Raw genomic sequence first — 20978 nt, forward strand, 5'->3', positions numbered from 1 at the left:
TGGTTTCCTTTCCGCTGGAAAATGTCCTTAAGAACCCAGTGATGTCTGTCGGAGCCCAGGGGCAGATCACAGATGTGCAAGCACATCTCCTGAAATGGGCTCATCTCAAAAGATTGGCTTTGTTTATTTAAGGCTTTCAGCACCAGCAAGTATTCACCCAAAGAGGCCACAGGAAACAGGAAAGGCAAACTCCCAGGGATCAGGATTTTGACTCTTTGCAAAATGTAGAAAATTCATTGTAGGGTGGAATGAAAATCATACAACAAATGTTATCCAAACTCCACAAAGGCCTGAACGATGCAAAAATACAGGGAGAAAAAGGGTAATGGAGGAAGAGGTAAAGGGTAAAGGAGAGGCGGAAAGAGTGATTGTGTGTCTTCTTAAAAACACAGACACTTTCATTATAAATAAAACCATAAATAGGTGTATGCAATTTTTAATTGTTTATATTAATTCTGGCAGTCCTGCAAGTTCTTCTTGTTTCACTGACATGGTTAGAAGTCTTCACACACTGCATCCCATTGCTTTCGTCCTAGGTGAGCCCAGGACCCGCGGGAGAGGGTAGCCCAGGTCTTGGGCTGAGCGCGGGCCCCGTTGGTGGGCACTGGAGCTTCACCCGGTGTGGAAAGAGAGGCCCAGCTTGCAGCACCGCTGGGCGTTTTCATGGGATCACATGCTCACACATCACTTTTCATGACGGCATAGCACTTAACAAGTCCCATGTTATTTGCTGACCTAGAACGGTGAGCTTTCTTAGGGCAGGGATGGGAGCCTTGATTTCTGTATCCCCAGGTACAGTACACAGTAGGCACCCAACAAATACTTGATGAACAGGTAAAGGAATTTTTCTGACAGTGTCTCAGATACATCATTGCAAACCTAACTTAAAAATCATTGTTCAGGGACTTCCCTGGCGGTCCAGTGGTTAAGACTCTGCGCTTCCACTGCAAGAGGAATCCTGGTCGGGGAAATAAGATCACCCATACCGCGAGGCGTCGCCAAAAGATTTTTAAAGTAAAAAAAAATTTATTTTTTTAATTCATAAATAAAATGAAATTTTAAAAAATCATTGTTCAGACCTGTCAGTGGCTACTCAGGGATTCCACAGGAATCAGGTTTCACTGTATCGATCTATCTGTTTTATATATTTATAAATGTTTTATTAAAAGGTCCAGGTTTACATGTGACAAATATGCAGGCAGAAAATAAAGTATAGCTTTTTAAAAGATATTATTCTGTTCTATCTTGACACTAAACAAAAAGGCTTTTAAAATGAACATTCTTATTATCTTGAAGTTCCTTTGAACATTTTTTTAGTGACAGTCTCATTTATGTGTCAACTGATTCAACCTCTTCCTGACATTGTCATTAAAACCAATTTCAATTCTCCCTTTCTTTCTCTACAGACAGAATATATACTTAAAAACTTAAATAGATATCATCATTAAGGCAGGTTTATTTTGAATCTATAAGATATGACCAATCTACCTCTCTCCAACATCACAGTAAGTACAGATCATATGTTATGTTTTCTAACCATACACTGAAGAGATATATAAATGGAAAACACCATTTATGTATCAGGTCTGCCTTTATCAATTCATTGCCATTCCTTGTTATTCATTAGAAACCTAGGTTTTCATGAAACTTTAGAAATTCCAAAGGTTAGCTCTTCTCTTCCCTACTCAGATAGACAGAAAGGATACCTCTAGACTAGAGACAAACTTTAAAGCCCTTTCTAATAAGCCAGACACTGTATAACAAAAACCTAACCCTTAGAGGCTCAATATCAAGGTGATATTGATGAAAGAGCATAGACAAAGCACTACGCAAATGTAAATCCCAGGAAAACCTAATTCTCCTGGGCTGTTCCCTGGAGTGTTTTTCTTGCTGGTTTACGTGGCTGCCTTCCTGTCCTAAATGTTACCTGCAGAGGGCTCTGCCCTGACCCCCAGTCCAAGCTGGACACCCCCTTATTTGATCCTCTGCACTGTTCGGGTCACTCTCAGAGATTTTACTTGTTCATCAGTTACTAGCTGGTGAGCTAGCTTCCCCACTGGAATGTCAGCAGGATCCACTAGACTGCCAGTTCCTGAAAGAACACTTGCAGCTCTGAAGCCTTCCCATAAATATTTGCTGAATGACTGAATATACCCACCAAACAGCTGATGCTGAAGAGGTTTTTATCTGAAGACTCCCTGGGCTTATTGATTATTCAATAAATATTTACTGAGTGTCTAATCTCCAAGAACCATTCTAGGCTCTAAAAATATGTTAGTAAACAGAATAGAAAATCAGGGCTTCCCTGGTGGTGCAGTGGTTGGGAGTCCGCCTGCCGATGCAGGTCCGGGAAGATCCCACATGCCGCGGAGCGGCTGGGCCCGTGAGCCATGGCCGCTGAGCCTGCGTGTCCGGAGCCTGTGCTCCGCAACGGAAGAGGCCACAACAGTGACAGGCCCAAGTACCGCAAAAAAAAAAAAAAAAAAAAAAAACAGAAAAGCAAAATCTCTTCTCTCATGGAACTTGTATTTTGGTGCAGAGAGACAGACAATAAATGAACACAGTAAGTAAATCAAGGATGTTAGAACGTAAGTGCTCGGGAGGAAGAAGAGCAGAGTGAGGGCGGTCGGGTGCCGAGATGGGGAGTGAGTGTCCCGGTCAGATGTTACAGGCTTAGTTCATGTCTTGCTTTCAACTTCCCAAAGAATCTTTAAACGTATCTCATTTGAATCTCGCCGTAACCCTGTATGCATCTTCACAAAGTTTCGAAGAACAGTACTGAGTGTCAGGAGCCCTCCGGCGTGGGCTTCCTTTTGCCTTTAACCACTTGGATGAATTCGGTGGAAAAACCCTTCTGGGCCTCAGTTTCTTCATTTGTAAAAGGAAGGGGTTAAAACAAGATTCTAAAATCCTTTCAGGCCTGGAAATATTTTAATGACAATGTGGAACTTTACAGAAAGTTAAGGAACACCTGTCTTTTGGCCTGGAGAAAAGGCTTCCCTCGAGACCCCACCCCACATGACTTGGACGGATTCACGGACACAGCCCTTGTTTCCCTACGGCAACACCAGACCCTGCATATCCCCATCTCCGCCTCGTAAATGATTAGCTGAACGTTTGTCCTCCCTGATCAATTGGAACCGAAAACTTGTTATCCACAGTTTGGTTCAGACCCTCTCCCCTGAACTCTGGCTTATCCTCAGCTGGAGCAGCAGGCAGACCCCATGAGAATCGGCTGGGCTCCGGAGAAGCCCTTCTCTGATCTCCCAGCCAACCAGGCCACCCTTTATCCCACTTTTCCCACCACTGGCTCTTTCTAGCCTTGTTTACTTCTCCTTAGGAAAGAAAAATCCTTTCTGCCTAAACCTTGAGACGCCTGCAAACTCATGCTCAGAGCATTCTTGATACTGCAACAGGCCCCTCCCCCTACTGCAACAGGCCCCTCCCTTACTGCAATAGGCCCCTCCCCCTACTACAAAAGCCCCCTCCCCCTACTGCAACAGCCCCCCTACTGCAACAGGCCCCACCCTCTACTGCAACAGGCCCCTCCCCTACTGCAACAGGCCCCTCCCCCTACTGCAACAGGCCCCTCCCTTACTGCAACAGGCCCCTCCCCCTACTGCAACAGGCCCCTCCCCTACTGCAAAAGCCCTCTCCCCCTACAGCAACAAGCACCTCCCCTACTGCAACAGGCCCCCTCCCCCCACCCCAAGTAAATGGGAACTAGTGTCCCATCTGCTACCAACATCAAAGGGGCTGTTCCCACTGCAAGACACAGAGCACTGCACCTTAAAGTCCTCCTCACCAGATTCCCTCTCTAAATCTCACCTTCCAGGTCTCTCATCACCCCCACAAACGTTCATTCCTCTGCCTACTGCTTTCTTATGAAAATCGATACCTGCCCTTTATAAAGTCAGTCCCATGTTCCGCCTGAGCTTCTCCATGTGCATCTCCACTCCTTACCCCATCAACTGAACTGAGACTCAGTTCTGGAAAGGGTCCTGGGAGCCAAACAACAAAACCCTGAAGCTTCCAAGAAGGTAGAGACGGAGGGGAGTGGTGAGCACTGGGTTATGTGCAGGTGACGCTGGTACAAGTTCAACTACACACCTGGGTGCAGGGGCATCGAAACGGTGCCAGAGAAGGGCTGCCTGCTCGCCCAACGAACACAGACCCCCCCAGACCTTCTCACAGCCTAAGCCCCTCCACTGTGGTTCTACTGTTTGAAGACACGTCGTTCGGTCAGCATCCTCTATAAACGTGAGACAGTTCCATCAGATGCTCACTGAAGAAAGAAAAACCCACAGGGTTGGACCCCCTGAGAGATAGATAGCATCAGTCCCCTACATGGCCCTGCCTCAGGGACTTTCAAGGGCAATTTTGTCGTCATGAGACTTTGGCTAACTTTATGTTCAGATTTTAGAAACTAACCCCGAAGGGAGAAGATAATGACATCTATGTAAATAAACTGAAGTTTCTGTTTGTCTATCACTACAAGACACAAAAACGGCCAGATGGGTTTTGGGGATTTGCGGGTATTTTTCAACTAAATTCGGAGAGTTCCGAATTGGGGCAGAGGCATCTCAGAGAGGTCATTACCCCCCAAAGCAGCAGAAGTCAGAACTATTAGGAGAAACATGGCATATGGACTGAAAAGCTACAGCCAAGACACGCCGCAGTGGCTTTCAATACAAAGCTCAAAGTCAAAGGTCTCAGGAGCTGGTGATCTGAGCCGTAGGTGTTAGCTTGCTCTCCGTAGTGATCACACAGCGACGTGCTCCACTGCCTTGGAGCAGAGGCCTCTGTCTGTGTGCAGATGGCACATGATCTCCCAGCAACCCAGCCAGGAGAGCTGGCATGGCAGCATCCCACCAGGATCACACGGGTATTGCTGAAGCCCTGAAAATGAGCATTTGCACTGAATTTCACAGCCCATAAAGCATCACAAGCTCCATTAACTCCATGCAGGCAGAAACTTTTGTCTATTTTTTTCAATATTATAATCCCCAGTGCCTAGAACAGAAACCAGCGTAAGAGGAGATGCTCCATAAATGTGTTCAGTGAATTCTCGCCACAGTCCTCTGACGCAGTGCCCCTATTCCAAAGTTAAGAGCATGGAGGTCTGGGATTTGATGCCACTTGTCTATGGTGATTGCAACGGAGAGGGACAAGTGTGGAGGGATGTTAGTGTGTCACTTGGGTCGTGTGAAATTCAAGCTGCCTTGGACACCTCCAGCTGGAGATGCCAGCCTCCCTTGTATCCGGAAGGGGTTCTTCTCTCCCACCAATTCCTAAAATACTTTTTATACCATTTCCCCACCTCAGGCAATTAACACATACTGCCTGGTTTTATGATGATCTCTGTGTGGGTCTTATTCTTCTAACTACTTTGTAAACTTGGCAATAGGATTAATAGTGTGAAATTCTTTTTGTTACCCTTATAGGACCTACCTAATATAAAGGCTATCACAGGTGTCAGGTGCTGAATCCGGTGCTGAATCCAAGATTCCTCTAGCAATGGCTGTCAATATGCCCACAAACCCATGTCTTTTTCTTCCTGGATACACAGCACATATACTTCCTAAACTCCTTTGAAGTTAGATGTGACAATGTGACTGAGCTCTGGATAGAATATGGGCAAGACACTCAAGTCCCCCGGGCTGGCCCATAAAAGTCCTGCTTAGTCCTCTACACTCTCCCTTATCTTCCCCTGCCGGATTCAGGGAATTCAGGGTGAACTTCAAGGCCTGAAAGGATGGCAGAGCCTGAAAGAGCACAGCCTCACCATGTACATACCTGACCCTCCCTGGACTACGGTGTGAACAAAAAATAGATCTTGCATTGTTGAGCCAGTGAGATTTGGGGATTGTCTGTTACAGCAGCTAGCATCTTCTGCCTCATACAGTTACCAGACTCGTCAGTACCAGATTTGGGTGCTTATTTTGTGATTCCTGGGCCAGTGCCCTTTCCTATCAGTTATCATGACAGCTTTGAATTTTTTTATTGGAGTATAGTTGAGTTACAATGCTGTGTTAACTTCTGCTGTATAGCAAAGTGACTCAGTTATATATATATATATATATAGTTATATATATATATGAACACAAATATATACACATATATATGTGTGTATATATATATATATATATATATATACACACACACATATATGTGTATATATATATTCTTTTGTATATTCTTTTCCATTATGGTTTATCCCAGTACATTGAATATAGTTCCCTGTGCTATACAGTAGGACCTTGTTGTTTACCCATCCTATATGTAATAGTTTGCATCTGCTAATCCCAAACTCCCAGTCCATCCCTCTCCCTCCTGTCCTCTATGTCTGTGAGTCTGTTTCTGTTTTGTAAATAGGTTCATTTGTGTCATTTTTTAGATTCCACATATATGTGATAGCATATGGTATTTGTATTTCTCTGACTGACTTACTTCACTTAGTATGATAATCTCTAGGTCCATCCATGTTGCTACAAATAGCATTATTTCATTCTCTTTTATGGCTGAGTAATATTCCATGGTACCACATCTTCTTTATCCATTCATCTATGACCGCTCTGAATTTAAATGAAGACACCATTGATAGCATACGTGATTGGAGCAGGAAGGACTTAAGTTAGGGGCTGGACTCCTCAGGTACACATGCAGGTCTTCTATAACAGCCTTTTTAATCACACTGGATGATAACCCCCTTGACATGGGATTCTTCCATCTTTCTCCTTGTGTCCCAGCTCTAGCGAGATCCACGAGAGCAGGGGCTTTGTTTCCTCATCTCCAGCATGTAGACCAGTGCCTAACAGGTACACAGTAAGTGTATTTGGGGGGGTCCCTGGTGGTCCAGCAGTTAGGATTTGGCACTTTCATTGCCATGGCCCGGGTTCAATCCCTGGCTGGGGAACTAGATAGATAGATATATATATATTTTTGAGTGAATAAATTTATAGATGAATGAAATTGCTCATTAGCCTTCAGCACTCTGGCTCCGTGTTGAAATGGCCTGATTCTAACAATTTCTGCCCTTTTGGTTTCACTCCATAATGTTGTTATTCCAGAACAAATGAAACAACGATGTCACAGTCTATGGCTCTGTTAGACAACTGGAGTCCACCACCCCGTTTCAACCCATTTCTGAGCTTTGAAACTGTCATTGCCAAAAGCTGCTGACAATTCCAGGGAGAGGGAAAACAGAAATGAACAGGTCCTCGTTAGGTACAGCATGTGAGACTGTCTGTGAAGCTCTACACGCTGTGAACTGAACTCATCTTGACGAAGCCGTAAAGGGGACTGTTGCCCAAAACCCCCAACGCCGGTGCATGGTCAGGACAGGAATACATACTCCGCATTAGGCGGATGTTCCCACCACTCGGGGACTGCTGTTTTCTCTGCCCACACCCAGGAGAACTTCTCCTGAATGACAAATGATTCTCTATCACAGGATGTTAAAATAAAATTCTCATGTGGTGTTCTGAGACAGATACCAGAAATTAAAGTATCAAATAGTTTGAGGGGAAGCAGCAGTTCCACAAAGCTCGTTGTTCTTTTGTTCCTGTTTTAGCAGCGCTTTGAATCTAGATGTTTCATGATAAGCTATTGAATACTGTCCAGATCCCCAAGTCCTTACACGAACATTGGTGTCTCTCAGGAGGGCCTGTCTGTGCTCTGGGAACTCCCCGGGAAGGGACTGAATACACACAGCATGTTCCTAGCTCTGTCAAGACCTCAGTGTTAAACAAATGTGGTCCTGATGTCCTTATCTGTCAGACCCCAGATGTTGGAAGAGGCAGAGAAGAGGGTGGTCAGGAGAAAGAAACATTCTCCCCCAGGTGTGTGAAGTGCTCCAAAGTCCCTCATAAATTCTGCTGATACCTGACAGTATCACTAGGGTCTAGCAAACACCCACATCTTAGACTCAACAATTCTTCACCCAGGATCCTAGACTTACATAAGCATACAAGTGTGGACAATGTTCTTCAAGTATTAAGACAGAAAAAGATGGAGACAACCTAAACATCAGTTGTCATGGAAATGGCTAAATAAACGATGGTGTGCCCACATTAGGCCATCTCACGCAGCCATGAATATCTACAATATTGAGATTTTATTTTAATCATGTTGAATATCTTGTGGGAGAAAAATTCTGGTGTAGGTATATGTGTCTGGAGAGACACAGATGAGTTCACTGTGACTTCCTGCAGGGAGTGAAAGGTTGGAAATGAAATTAAAATAGAAAACTTTTATCCCTTACTCTAATTACACTATATTGTCTGAGTTTTTTACATAGGCATGTATCATTTATCATTAAATTAAAATAAAAATGTAAAACTATGTAGCTGGTAGAAGTTAAAAATCCGTAAGTGTAGATAGATGATAGATAGATAGATAGATAATAGATGATTGATAGATAGATAGATTACTTTATATTCATTCCTAAGACAAACCTACTGAAAGTTGGCAGTTCAGGATTTGACTGTCATGACAAGGACACAAAGAAAATTGTTCTCTTAAGATTAAAAGGAAAAAGCTACGGGTTCCAACTCATCTGGGGTAAAATGACTTCATATACCCTGGTGGAAGCCTTCTCCAATGTCAAATTCACCCATAGTTTCTCTCCCCTCTCTTCTGTGCTCATTGGTTCACAACGTACAAACCATATGATGCCTTCTATCAGCAGAAAAATTTTGCCAACCCTGGATGTCAAGAACTGCCTCAAACAAAGTTTCAGCCTCAACTAATTGCGCCCTGCCCTCAAAGCCTGAGGCTGGGAGCTCCGAGGTTTCCAGACATACTGACGAATACTAAAGGGGATAAACAGTCTCTAGTCACAAAACTCTGCCCTTTGTTCAAAACTGAGTGTGAACCGGGAAACTTAAGGTTGGAACCTCGGGCTAAACCTTTCATCACAACAGCAGAACTTTGTTCTCACCTTGTCTGGTCTCGCTCTCAGAGACTCAATTCCCACCCGCTCTCCACAGACCAGGAAGACAGCTCCTGGTCTCACCTGGACTCTTCTCTTTTTAGAAATGAAAGCAGAACAGAATCTTGACAAAGCTATAGATAATACATAAAGATACATAAAGATATAAAGTGAAAAGCACCTGCAAAATTCCCCACACGTACAAATACGCACTGTTATCTTTTGATATATTGATATATCCTGTTGCATGTTTCCTATGTGCGTATATACACATGTGGGTATGTAAATATAATATACATAAATAAAAGACTTTTTAAAATTATTGTGCTATTTGCTAGCCTGTCTTCTTTTAAATAAAGCTGTATCCCGGACATCTTTCATCTTTATTGGTCCGTAAATATAAATTTACACCATCACTTTTAACAGTCACATAGCATTTCCTTGTATAGATCAATTATTATTTATTTATCCAATCCTCTATTGATTTACATTTAGCATGTTTCCTATTTGTCTCTGTGATCTATTGATTCTAAAATCCGACCAAACACTGTCACCATCTGTGTAGTCTCAGATTAGGATAAAGGGCATCACCTCCCCATCACCTCCTCTGTGCCCTTTGGACCATGGTGGGTTTGCTGGAGAGAGAATTAGAAAGTGACCAAGTTGATGAGACTTTAGAAATTCCAACTTATTACAAGAAGACTTGAATGAAGAAACGCAGGACTTAGCAAAATAGAGCACAAGTTTAAATGCAATAGGGTTTGCAAATTTATTGTTGTAACACCACTATATTCTAAAGTACAATTTATAAAAAGGACTAAACTTGGCTATCACTTCAAATACTGGGATGCATCCATCTATGTCATTTTCCTTCTTTTCCTCTCAGAAACGATGTTTCGGGTCTTCACTTACCTGAAAGCGTTGCTGTTTCTTGAAGGGTCACTGACGTCACCTCATCACTCCTTGTCGTTCTCAAGTAAAAATATTTCTGATGGATCCACGAGTGTTATCAGTCTTCACATCTGTTCCATAGCATTGGTGAGCAGCATACACGCTACTGAAATGTCACCCGCTACCTATTCAATTAAAACCATAAGCAACTTAGCAGAATTATCTTAGTATTTCCTTTAGCTTACAATTCCTTTCGGAGGTTGGAAGTCGTGTTGGTTTCTCAGGGCTGCCATAACTAAGTACCTCAGGCTGGGTGGTTTAAACAGCAGATATTTATTTTCTCACAAGTCTGAAGGCCAGAAACCAGAGGTGAAGAGCGGGCAGGCTTGGCTTCCTCCGAGGCCTCTCCCTTGGGCTTGAACACGGCCATCTTCTCCCTGGGTGCCCGTGCGGTTTTCCCTCTGTGTGTATCTCTGTGTCCTAGTTCCTCCCCTTATAAGGACACCAGTCCTAATGGACTAGGGTCCACCCTCATGACCTCATTTTAACTTAACTACCTCTTTAAAGATCCTATCTTCGAATACAGCCACATTCTGAGGTACTGGGGATTAGGGATTCAACAGGGATTTGGGGGATGGGGGGACACAATTCAGCCATCGTAACAGATGAGATATAGTTCATGAGCAATGGGATTACAACTCAAAAGATGAGGGTCTGGTCCCAGCTCAGACACGTACTATGATGTCACCCTGGACGAGTCCCTTAGCCTCCCCGGGTTTTGGCTTCCTTGGCGGGTGGTGACAAAGCCCCTCACCAGTGGAGGGAGCCAGGCTGTCCTGAGGCCCCCATTACCTGCCCCAGAGGAGCGACTAGGGCACAGACCCCTTCACAAGACACGTTCTAGGGCTTGCCCACCTGGTCACCTTGAGAATCTGGCTGGGCAGCCCTCTCGGGAGCAGACCCTGTTGGCTGGGCTCAGAGAGCCTGGTGTATAGAAACCAGGAGAGGCCCTGGGACACGTAGAGGTCCGTCCCTGCTGGGCACACTCGCCTTGCGAGTCAAAGTGGCCACGAGAAGGACCTGTAGGGTGTTAAAAGTCAGAACAGAGGAACATCACAGGAGCCTGCTGGAATGGTCCTCAGCTCTGACTGCTTCATGCACTCGTACTCATTATATGGCCAGGCTAAGGACATAGAGATTAAGTCCTCTAGTTAGAAAATCGCCAATGAACAGCACACGGTGAGCAAATTCTGTATCTGCCCACCTTTCCTATCACAGGAAATTTAAGTCAATTAAAATAAAATAAAATTTAAAAGTTAGTTCCTCAGTCACAACTCGCCCCATTTCAAGTGCTCAGTGACAACATGTGGCCAGTGGCTACCATACTGGACAGTGTACATGTGGAACATTTCCATCAGTGCAGAAAATTCTACTGGGCAGAGCTGCTATAGCCTATACAAAAAGTTCAACTGTTAGTTTCTAACTTTTCTATTCCATGACTCTGAACATGAGCACTGAATACATATTTCCTCAAGAAACATCTCTGGCATTCATGTTTTAAGTTACTGCACATGTAATATTAACATTAACAATACTAATAGTCTGTACTATATTACTTAGACGTACTTCACATATGTAATTCATTTAATTATTACAAGGACTCTATAATGTTAGTACTATTACTGTCCCAATTTTACAGATAGGTGAATTGATGCACAGAGAGGTTAATCTCTCCACCAAAGGTCACACAGCTATTAAGAGACAGAGTTGGTTTGAAACCCAGGATGTTTCTGAGGCTCTTACTGTGCAAGACGACATAAGTTGACCAACAGCTGGTCAATCTCGCCATGCCTCAGTTTGTTTAGTTAACTGTCACCTTCAGAGTCCTTCACTACCTCCTAAAAATATATATTAACTGAAGCTGGAAATGCCTCAGAACTTGGTTAGACTCTGAATCATAGTCGAGGGCTTATACGAGGAGCCACACGGCTCTAATTAGATTGTGACTGCACTGGACTACATACTTCACCTACACTTCGAGTCATCATGAACAGTTACAAGATATGGTAGACCCTCAAGACTCAGGGATTCCGGATGTGCAAATTCATCTTCTTGCTAACATTTATTTGTCTCTCCAACATCAGTGCTCCCAGAGCCTTCACGGTGGTTGGCAGACCCACCCAGAGAGGTGAAAAATGTGTCACCGCAAGTACAGGTACCCAGCTGAGGATGAGCGAGGTGACACTGCCTTCCTATTTCAGCTCTCACACTGTAAAAAGTGTCCTTTCCACACTCTTTCTGGTACCATATTTTCAAATTTTTGTGTTTCTTGTTGGTGATTTCACTGTTTCAAATGGTCCCCCAAGTGTCCTGCTAAAGTGCTATCTCATGTTACTAAGTGCAGGACAGCTGTGACGGCTTTAACAATATATAACGAGATATCTTTAAACTGTTGCCTACTGAGTATGAAACATCCAGGTGGCCTTGCTGGCCTCTGTCCAGAAGTGACTTCTTTCTCTCAGCAACATTTTATACACACACCCTTCTGGTAGTTACCAAAAACTTTCATATATACTTAATGTATATGTGTGATCTCCTTATTATTGGTAGATTGCAAACTTGATGACAGGAGGTACGGTGTGTAATTTATTTTTATAAGTTCTTATAGCGCCCATCTAGCATAAAGCCTTGTGTGTAGTTGGTGCTTAATTCATGTAACGCGTTAAAGAATGGGTGGATGGATGGACGGACGAACAGACGGCTTCCAGCAGTCTCAGAGATGTGAGGTAAAGACAGAAACATGAAAAATGGATCCCAAGTAATGGAATTCTGATCTGAAATTTGCTACCGGGAAACATGAGTCCTGCTTTGTTTTACGTTCGCTTAAATGTATAAGCTGACGGTCTTTCAGAGAATTTATCAAACACGCAAAGAAGAAAAAGAGTCAAATTACGAACATGGATTAATGTAGCTGCTCGGAAACATTTCTACTTATGAAACACATTAGAGGTGATGTGACATAATTAGCAGTGTTAATCGTACTAAAGGTGATTTCTATGGTAACTCAGCACATCAATTCTGTGTATATTATTAATTCAGGAGATAATTTTTCAGGCTACAAACTCATAGCTTGTAAAAATTAAAATATCCATTAAGTAACTCCATTACCTCTGCTATGTAATCACTGGGTCTCCTGAAGGATTGATGTTCACTCTTATTAGTGATTCTCGCTTGTCTTCACCCTCCTAGCAGGACCAGCCCCTCTCCAGTACGACTATACGCTTAATAGTAATTATCATTGCAGATATCATGTTTGATCTGACTGGTCTGTAGGAAATGAGCTGCTCATCTTTGGGGATCAATTGTCATTTAATACATCAGAAAAGCAATTAGCTAAGTAGTAAGCTAATATTCTGTGACTACCCATCCACCTCTAAAAGGTAGCTAGTTTATTCCCAGTTGACTCATGAAACAAGCCCTAAGGTTATTGCTAAGTATTATTTACAGAGAGAAATCCTTACCTTCCCCAGTGATTAAATACAACTTGCCGTTCTTTAGTGTCGAAGATAATATTTCAAATTAAAGTAGTCCCCCCAAATTCCCTTATCTCCTTCCCCACACAGCACTTTCAGAACATCTGGGCTTGACTTTTTACGTCTTTGATCTTCCTAGCTTCTCTGAAGCCTCTACTCTTATCAATAAAATAATCTTACCAGGATACTGCGCATTTATGAGATAATATTGATATGTCTAAAGGCCACATATAGCTTATCAATAAACGTTACCTGGGCTAACGGATTGTGAGATTGACACACGTTCCTGCACGGAAGCTATGCTGTTCTCCTGTCCAAGCGAGCTGATGGGATTTTTCAGTTTCTGATTTCTATGTGAAGCACAAACACAAAATCTTCTAGCATCCTCTGGTTCCACAAGGATCAAATCAGCCTCTTCATTTGGTATTGACAGTCTCCTTTCACTGCCAAGGTCACACATAAAATAGCAAGTCAGCTAAAGCGTGAGAAAACTAAGGGTGGCGCACAAAGAAAGGGCCGAGGAAAGGACCATGGAGCCTGCTCTGTTCAACCTCCTCGCAGGTTGTCACGTTTCTGATCTCTGCCTGAACCTATTCTATTTCGTTATTCTTTAATATCCAGCCCCGGGACTCTGGTCTTGCCGCGTTTTATAATAAACCATGCTGCATTTACCTTGATCCATTCTGAAAATATTGATCAAGCAGCTGCTTTGGGCCAGGCTCGGGGCGGATATGGGTCCTGCCCTCCAGAAGCTACACCAGTTGGAGGGAAGAGCATCGTGGTACACAGATCAGCAAGAACACAGTACAGACCTGTTGCTTCTAGCCAAGGGCTCACTCCACCCACAGCCTGAATGAAGCCTGGTACAGCCAGACATTTGCCAGCTTCATAATTAATCCTGCCTGCCTCCACCCAGCTCTTCCTCGCTGGCCTCTGTCCTCCTCGACACCCTCCCATTTCCTCCCGGAACCTCCTGCATCAGCTTGTCAGGGGCCCCCTCAGCTGTATCACTGGCTCTGGAGCACACGGCCTGCTTGTGTGTTCAGTGCCTGGGCTTGGGTCAGCGTTCAGAGCCCTCCTGTTGACCTTCCCCAGAGCTCCTTGCCCCCATGACCCCTTCCCCTGGTTGGAGGTTCTCAACGATGCTCCACAAACACTTGGTGGTCCCAGAGCCCTTCGAGGTGTGCGCAAGGTCAAGATGTTTCGTGATGACATTTAGACCTTTCCCGCCGCAGGGACGTTCGCAGTGATGGGGCAAAGCGATGGTGGGTAAAATTGCCGGTGCTTAGCATGGATCAAGGCAGCAACACCAAACTCTGCCAGACGTCACTGAATTCATCACCGCCGCTTTTGTTTAAAAAAAAGCCAGAGCTACCTAAGGAGCTGGCTACCAAGACGGCCTCCTGGAGCAATGCCACTTCATTTGTGCAGGGCCATCTGGCTAGGTCTGGACTGGGATGTGAGTGAGAAATAAACTCCTAGATTATTGAAACAACTTTTTCATGTGTCTTTTGTTACAATATGGCTTGTACCAAAATTAATGCATAGTTGAGGACAAGTTCTTAATAGCTACATTTGTTTCTACTGTACTCAGAGGTTTGGATCTCAGAATTTCAAGGGCTAATTCAACATGAGGAAGCAAGATCAATGACTGTTAGGCCCTATCGCAAAGTGCTGGGAGGCTGTGATTCGCCATTACTCTTCCCCAAGTTGGGAGTGTCAAGGCTCTGGGCCCACTAACTCCACCATAAATAGACACTTTTCCAAGAGATACCTCTGCACTTCTCTGCAGCATCTTCTTGCCAGACAGTTTGCCAAATGCTTCAGAGAATGTGAAATGTAAGAAATTATTAGGGGGCTTCCCTGGTGGCACAGTGGTTGAGAATCCGCCTGCCAATGCCGGGGACACAGGTTCGAGCCCTGGTCTGGGAAGGCCCCACATGCCACGGAGCAACTAAGCCCATGCGCCACAACTACTGATCCTGCACTCTAGAACCTGCGAGCCACAACTACTGAGCCCGCGTGCCACAACTACTGAAGCCCGCGCGCCTAGAGCCCGTGCTCTGCAACAAGACAAGCCACCACAATGAGAAGGCCGCGCATCGCAACAAAGAGTAGCCCCTGCTCGCCGCAACTAGAGAAAGCCCACACACAGCAATGAAGACTCAATGCAGCCAAAAATAAATAAATTTATTAAAAAAAGAAATTATTAGGAAATCCTTAGAATGTATTACAGTGAAGGTATTCATAATTTTTTATCCATTTCTAAAACTCTAAATCTGGGGATTTAATTTAAGGGATTACTTAATTTTAAAAGTGGGAAAAGTGTTATACAGATACCTATATATTATTTTAATATTTTTAACAAGAAAAATTGCAAACAAATGTCCCATAATTGAAAGATGACCAAATAAATTATGGTGTAGCCTCTCTCTGGTTTTTTAATTAATATGTCAAGAATTATAAGCATGAAGAATATAGAAACATGTAATAATAAGCCTAATACAAAGGTAAGTCAGGAAAACAGAATAAAAGTTTTACTTCTACTATGATTTTAAGTATGAAAAATAACATATCCATTAGGACAAGAAGCAGCAAAGAAACAGAAAACTAGGAGGATATGGGTTACAGGGCTGGGGCTGATACTCTGATGATGCTGTTTGCTCTTTTTTTAAAAAATATATATTTATTTATTTATTTTTGACTGCATTGGGTCTTTGTTGCTGCGCGTGGGCTTTCTCTAGTTGCGGCGAGTGGGAGCTACTCTTCGTTGCGGTGCACGGGCTTCTCATTGTGGTGGTTTCTCTTGTTGCGGAGCACGGGCTCCAGGCGTGCCGGGCTTCAGTAGTTGTGGCACGCGGGCTCAGTAGTTGTGGCTCGCGGGCTCTAGAGCACAGGCTCTGTAGCTGTGGCGCATGTGCTTAGTTGCTCCGTGGCATGTGGGATCTTCCCGGACCAGGGCGCGAACCCGTGTCCCCTGCATCGGCAGGCGGACTCTCAACCACTGCGCCACCAGGGAAGCCCCTGTTTGCTCTTTTAAATTGTCCATGACTGTTGCTTTGGTACTATTTGAGCAATAAATGGTTTTTCTTTTTAATTTTCTTCCTTTTTCCATTTCTCTTCAAAACTTATGGGGATAGAACCTGCTTGCTGGTTAGTACAACACCTGTGGCACACAGCACCCTTCCCAACGTCCCCGGCCAGGTGACAATACACAGCCGGGTGGGAGCCCCGCCATGGCTTTGTCCGTGTTTACGCAAACAATGCACACCTAGAGCCACACTTTAGGGACGCTCTGTTTCTGAAACTTGCTCTTATGAAAAAAGAAACAGAGATGATGATGGATGGATTACCCTGCTATGTTTTTCATGCTTAACGGTACATTCTTGATATCTCTTTAAATCATTCTTTTCTTTTAATAGCTGTATAGTAATGTACTGACTATTTTCAAACAAAAATAAAATAAAAGGCATTGCCCTCCCATTACTCGTTTTGCTGCCTCACCCCTGCCACAGTATCTTGAGCGAATTCCCCGAAGTGCCCGGTCTCTTGACCTGCTCGTGACCTTTGCAGTACTCACATCAGTAGCTCTGGTGCAGCTACAGGATCTGTGTAACCAAATGGGAATGTTCAGCCCAGACACTGAGAGACTCAGGGCAGTTTTCCCCTCCCGAGACCCCGGAGAGACATCCAAGGATGTCTTCACCTGCTAATGAGTTGCCCGCTCTGTGCTGTGACAATTCTGCCACAGTGCAGCGTCCTCGCTACTGATTTCATCTCTAGAACACACTGCACAGATCTGGGGAGAATTTTCATGGCATCAGTAACTTATTTTTCTTATCTTCTTCCAATTTAAGATAGAGGTCTTTGATGATTTGTAGATGACCGTCCTTCCATCAAAATCAAATAATTCATAAAGTCAACTTCACAAACAGGTGATATAAGGTAATTTAGGAAAAACTACAAGATTCAATGTGTGCTTTTAACAGCTCAAACTTGGCTATCTCTGAAATTTTGCAATTGCTTGATGAAATGGTTCAAAAGATCGTCTCTCCAATATTTCACAAAACTACTGAGTAGTTTTGTCTTTCCCCATCACTTTGTCCATCACAATATATCAGGTCTTCAAATACACCTTGTCTGTACATACAGATACCCTCCTTAGGACACTCTCCTTTGCCAGTGAAATATCTGATTTGATTATAAAACACTTCTTTCTTCTTGCTATCATGTATCCTTCTGAATTGATAGCATATGAGTTAATCGACTGGGTGGATGTGAAGATGAAAGCCCAGATAATTAGAGAGTAGATTAATCATTTGTCTTACAGTCAGTTCATGAACTCAAAGCCTTTTCGATAATGTATCATATGAAGTCATTCTCCCGAGACCAACATGAACAGAGAAAAAGCAAGAGAAGTAAGACAGAAATATACATACTCTGTCCGTTTCTAAAGCAGAAAAAAAGCTGAAAAAGTTTTGACTAAAGGCTTTAAACTGTCTGGGCACAAAAGACAATACTTTGTAGAGTCATCGATCCAGAAGAGAGTTGCAGAGAATACAAAAGATTACAGTGTAACACCCCATGGAGAACAACTAGGTTCCTCTGATCCACAGAGAACTCCACACAAGAAAGATCTAAGGTTGTTGAGGGGGTGGGCCTTCAGCTTGCTTCTAACAAACAGAGCATGGGAAAGGTGAAGGGATTTCACAGGTATATTCAAAATCACTGATCAGTTGAATAAGTTACCAAAAAGGGAGATTATCCTGCGTGGGCCTGACCTAATCAGGTGAGGAAGAGATTACAGAGGGGTTGGTAGGTTTGTTCACCATCTTGGTTGTCCGTCAAGGTGATGGTGTAACAGGTGTATACACGTGTTAAGGTATATCACCTCGTAAACTCTAAAAATGTACAGTTTGTTTATGTCAAGTATACCTCAATAAGGCTGTTTTACAGTCTCTACAGTGATACCCCGTCACACTCAGAATAAAATCCAATCTCTCTCACTTGGCCCACAAAGCACTGCACACTGTGGTCCTCAAAGCTCATCTCCCACCACTCTCCCCTTTGTTCACTCTTTTGTAACCACAAAAGTGTCTTCTTCCTATTATTCAATAGATCAAATTTATTCTCACTTTTTTTTTGCATCTGATTTTCTTCTGCCTGGAACACTCTTCCCCTGACTCTGCCCCTTTCATTGTTCAAATCTTAGCTCAAATGTCCATTTCTCAGAGAAGCCTTCTCTTCATCCCACCTACAGTGGCCCCCTAAACCACCCATCACTGTTTAATCCTCTGCAACACTTGGTCCTACTTGTTCCAGTGTCTATAGAGTCACCCGTAGGAGTGCCTAGGGAAGGTCTACGCTGAGATGAGTCTGGAGGACGATTACATTGTGTTAGCAGTGGAGGTGGGAGGGAGTGAGGAGCCCATGAGCATAAGCAGAGAGAGGAACAAGGAAATCAGCCTGGAAAATATCTGGGACTAAAAGCATTACCTGCATTTGGGAAGCAATAACTGTCCAACGTGAATGTAAACTGATGTGACTACTATGGAACTCTAATTTGAAAAGTTACATGCACCCCAGTGTTCATAGCAGTGCTATTCACAATAGGCAAGACATGGAAGCAACCTAAGTGTCCATCAATAGATGAATGGATAAAGAAGATATGGTACATATATATATAATGGAATATTACTCAGCCATGAAAAAGGATGAAGATTTAGCCATTTGCAATGACATGGATGGACCTAGAGATTATCATACTAAGTGAAGCAAGTCAGACAGAGAAAGAAATACTACATGGTATCACTAATATGTGCAATCTAAAAAATAATACAAATAAACTTATTTACAAACCAGAAACAGACTCACAGACATAGAAACCAAACTTATGGTTACCAAAGGGGAAGGGGAGAGAGGGAATAAATTAGGAGTATGGGATTAACAGATACACACTACTATATATGAAATAGGTAAGTAAGGATTTACTGTATAGCAAAGGAAACCCTATTCAGTATCTTTTAACAGCCTGTAATGGAAAATAATATATAGATAGATATAGATAAAGGTATAACTGAATCACTTTGCTGTATACCTGAAACTAACACAACATTGTAAATCAACTGTAGTTCAATAATAAATAAGTGAACATAAATGTCCAGCACGGAGTTACAGACATGAAGCAGCCACCAGGTCACGCAAAGTCTTGTGTACGATGCTTGAGAAACAAGACTTTACGCTAAAGAGGTTTTCAGTAGGGTGGTGACAAGCTAACTTTTGTTTTCAGTTATTTGCTCTGATGGCAGACAAAATAAGAAACGCTGGTACTGAAGATAGAGGAAAGTGGAGTATTTTGAGATGTATTTAAGAGATGAAGTAAACAGCACTCAGCGACTGATGACTGTTATATGAAAACGTCGAATCTATTCCCCACGCCGTTAGTTGGCTTGTCTAGACAGAGGATGGGACCACCCATCTGAGAGCTAGAATACAAAAGGAGCTAGTTTAGGTGACTTGTGGACATGTTGAACTTGAGGATTATCCTTCATGGCCAGGAAGGGATATCCGGCAGTCTGGACACATATGAGCTAGGCCTGGGGAAGCAGGCTGATTTGAAATCATTAAATTCCAAGCCATGAGAACAACTGCAATTATCCCAAGAGAGCTTGTGTGAGTAGGAGAGCTTTGAGCCAGGAATGGAACCACTGGGAACACCATGATCATCTCTAACATTTATTGCCACTTGCTGTGTGACTGTGCTCTGTAGGAGCTTTAACTATCTTAGCTCATTTAATCTCATATCATAAATCGGCTTTCCCATCTTTCTTACTGGAATCTTCTGCAACCAGTTCGTAAAAAGTACCTACATTTACATGGACATCAAGCTTTTCTATTTAGTAAAGTAATTTATGATCAGACTTTCTCAGAATGTTTTTAAACTCTGCAATATTTTGCCCATCTTCTAGGATTAGAATCTGATGCAGTAATAAAGACATTTGCCTTATTATTCCAGCAAATGGAATACATTTGCTGGAATACATCCCAGCAAATGTATAGATATAATCAAAACTCACCTTTGAAAACAAGTCTACCAAGTCATGCTTCTTTTCTAAAAATATAGTTATTCTCTCAGTGAGTAACTAGTTTTTAAGTCAGCTACTGTGTGAGAGGATATAAATTACGAGGTTTCCTGGGGCTCTGAAGTTATGAAACTCATTCTGCCTGCTTACTTTGAAAGAGCTATTTTCTTTGAGTCAGAAATTTGCTTATACAGACTATTTTACCATAATATTGGACCTCTAGAATAGGAAATATTCTACTGTTATTCCATTTACATGTATTTCTTTCTAGAGTTCATTGCTCAACATTTAATGAAGAACTGTTAATTGTATGAGTAACGACTGTGTTTTTCCTCTCAGATATATCACTTAATGAATTTAATTAAGAATGTTATGGAGGTCTGCTTCTTAGGAGGACATTTACAACTTATTATGGGCTTTAACAAATTAAGAATTTGTTCCATAAAGTCAGATTATTACAGAAACATCAAATTAAATTTTGGATGGGTTTATCACTTAATCATTCAGGGTGAGCTTCATGATGCTTAATTTCTCCTGAGT

Source organism: Leucopleurus acutus (assembly GCF_964270905.1).
Source record: "Leucopleurus acutus genome assembly, chromosome: 17".
NCBI classification, from domain to species: Eukaryota; Metazoa; Chordata; class Mammalia; order Artiodactyla; family Delphinidae; genus Leucopleurus; species Leucopleurus acutus.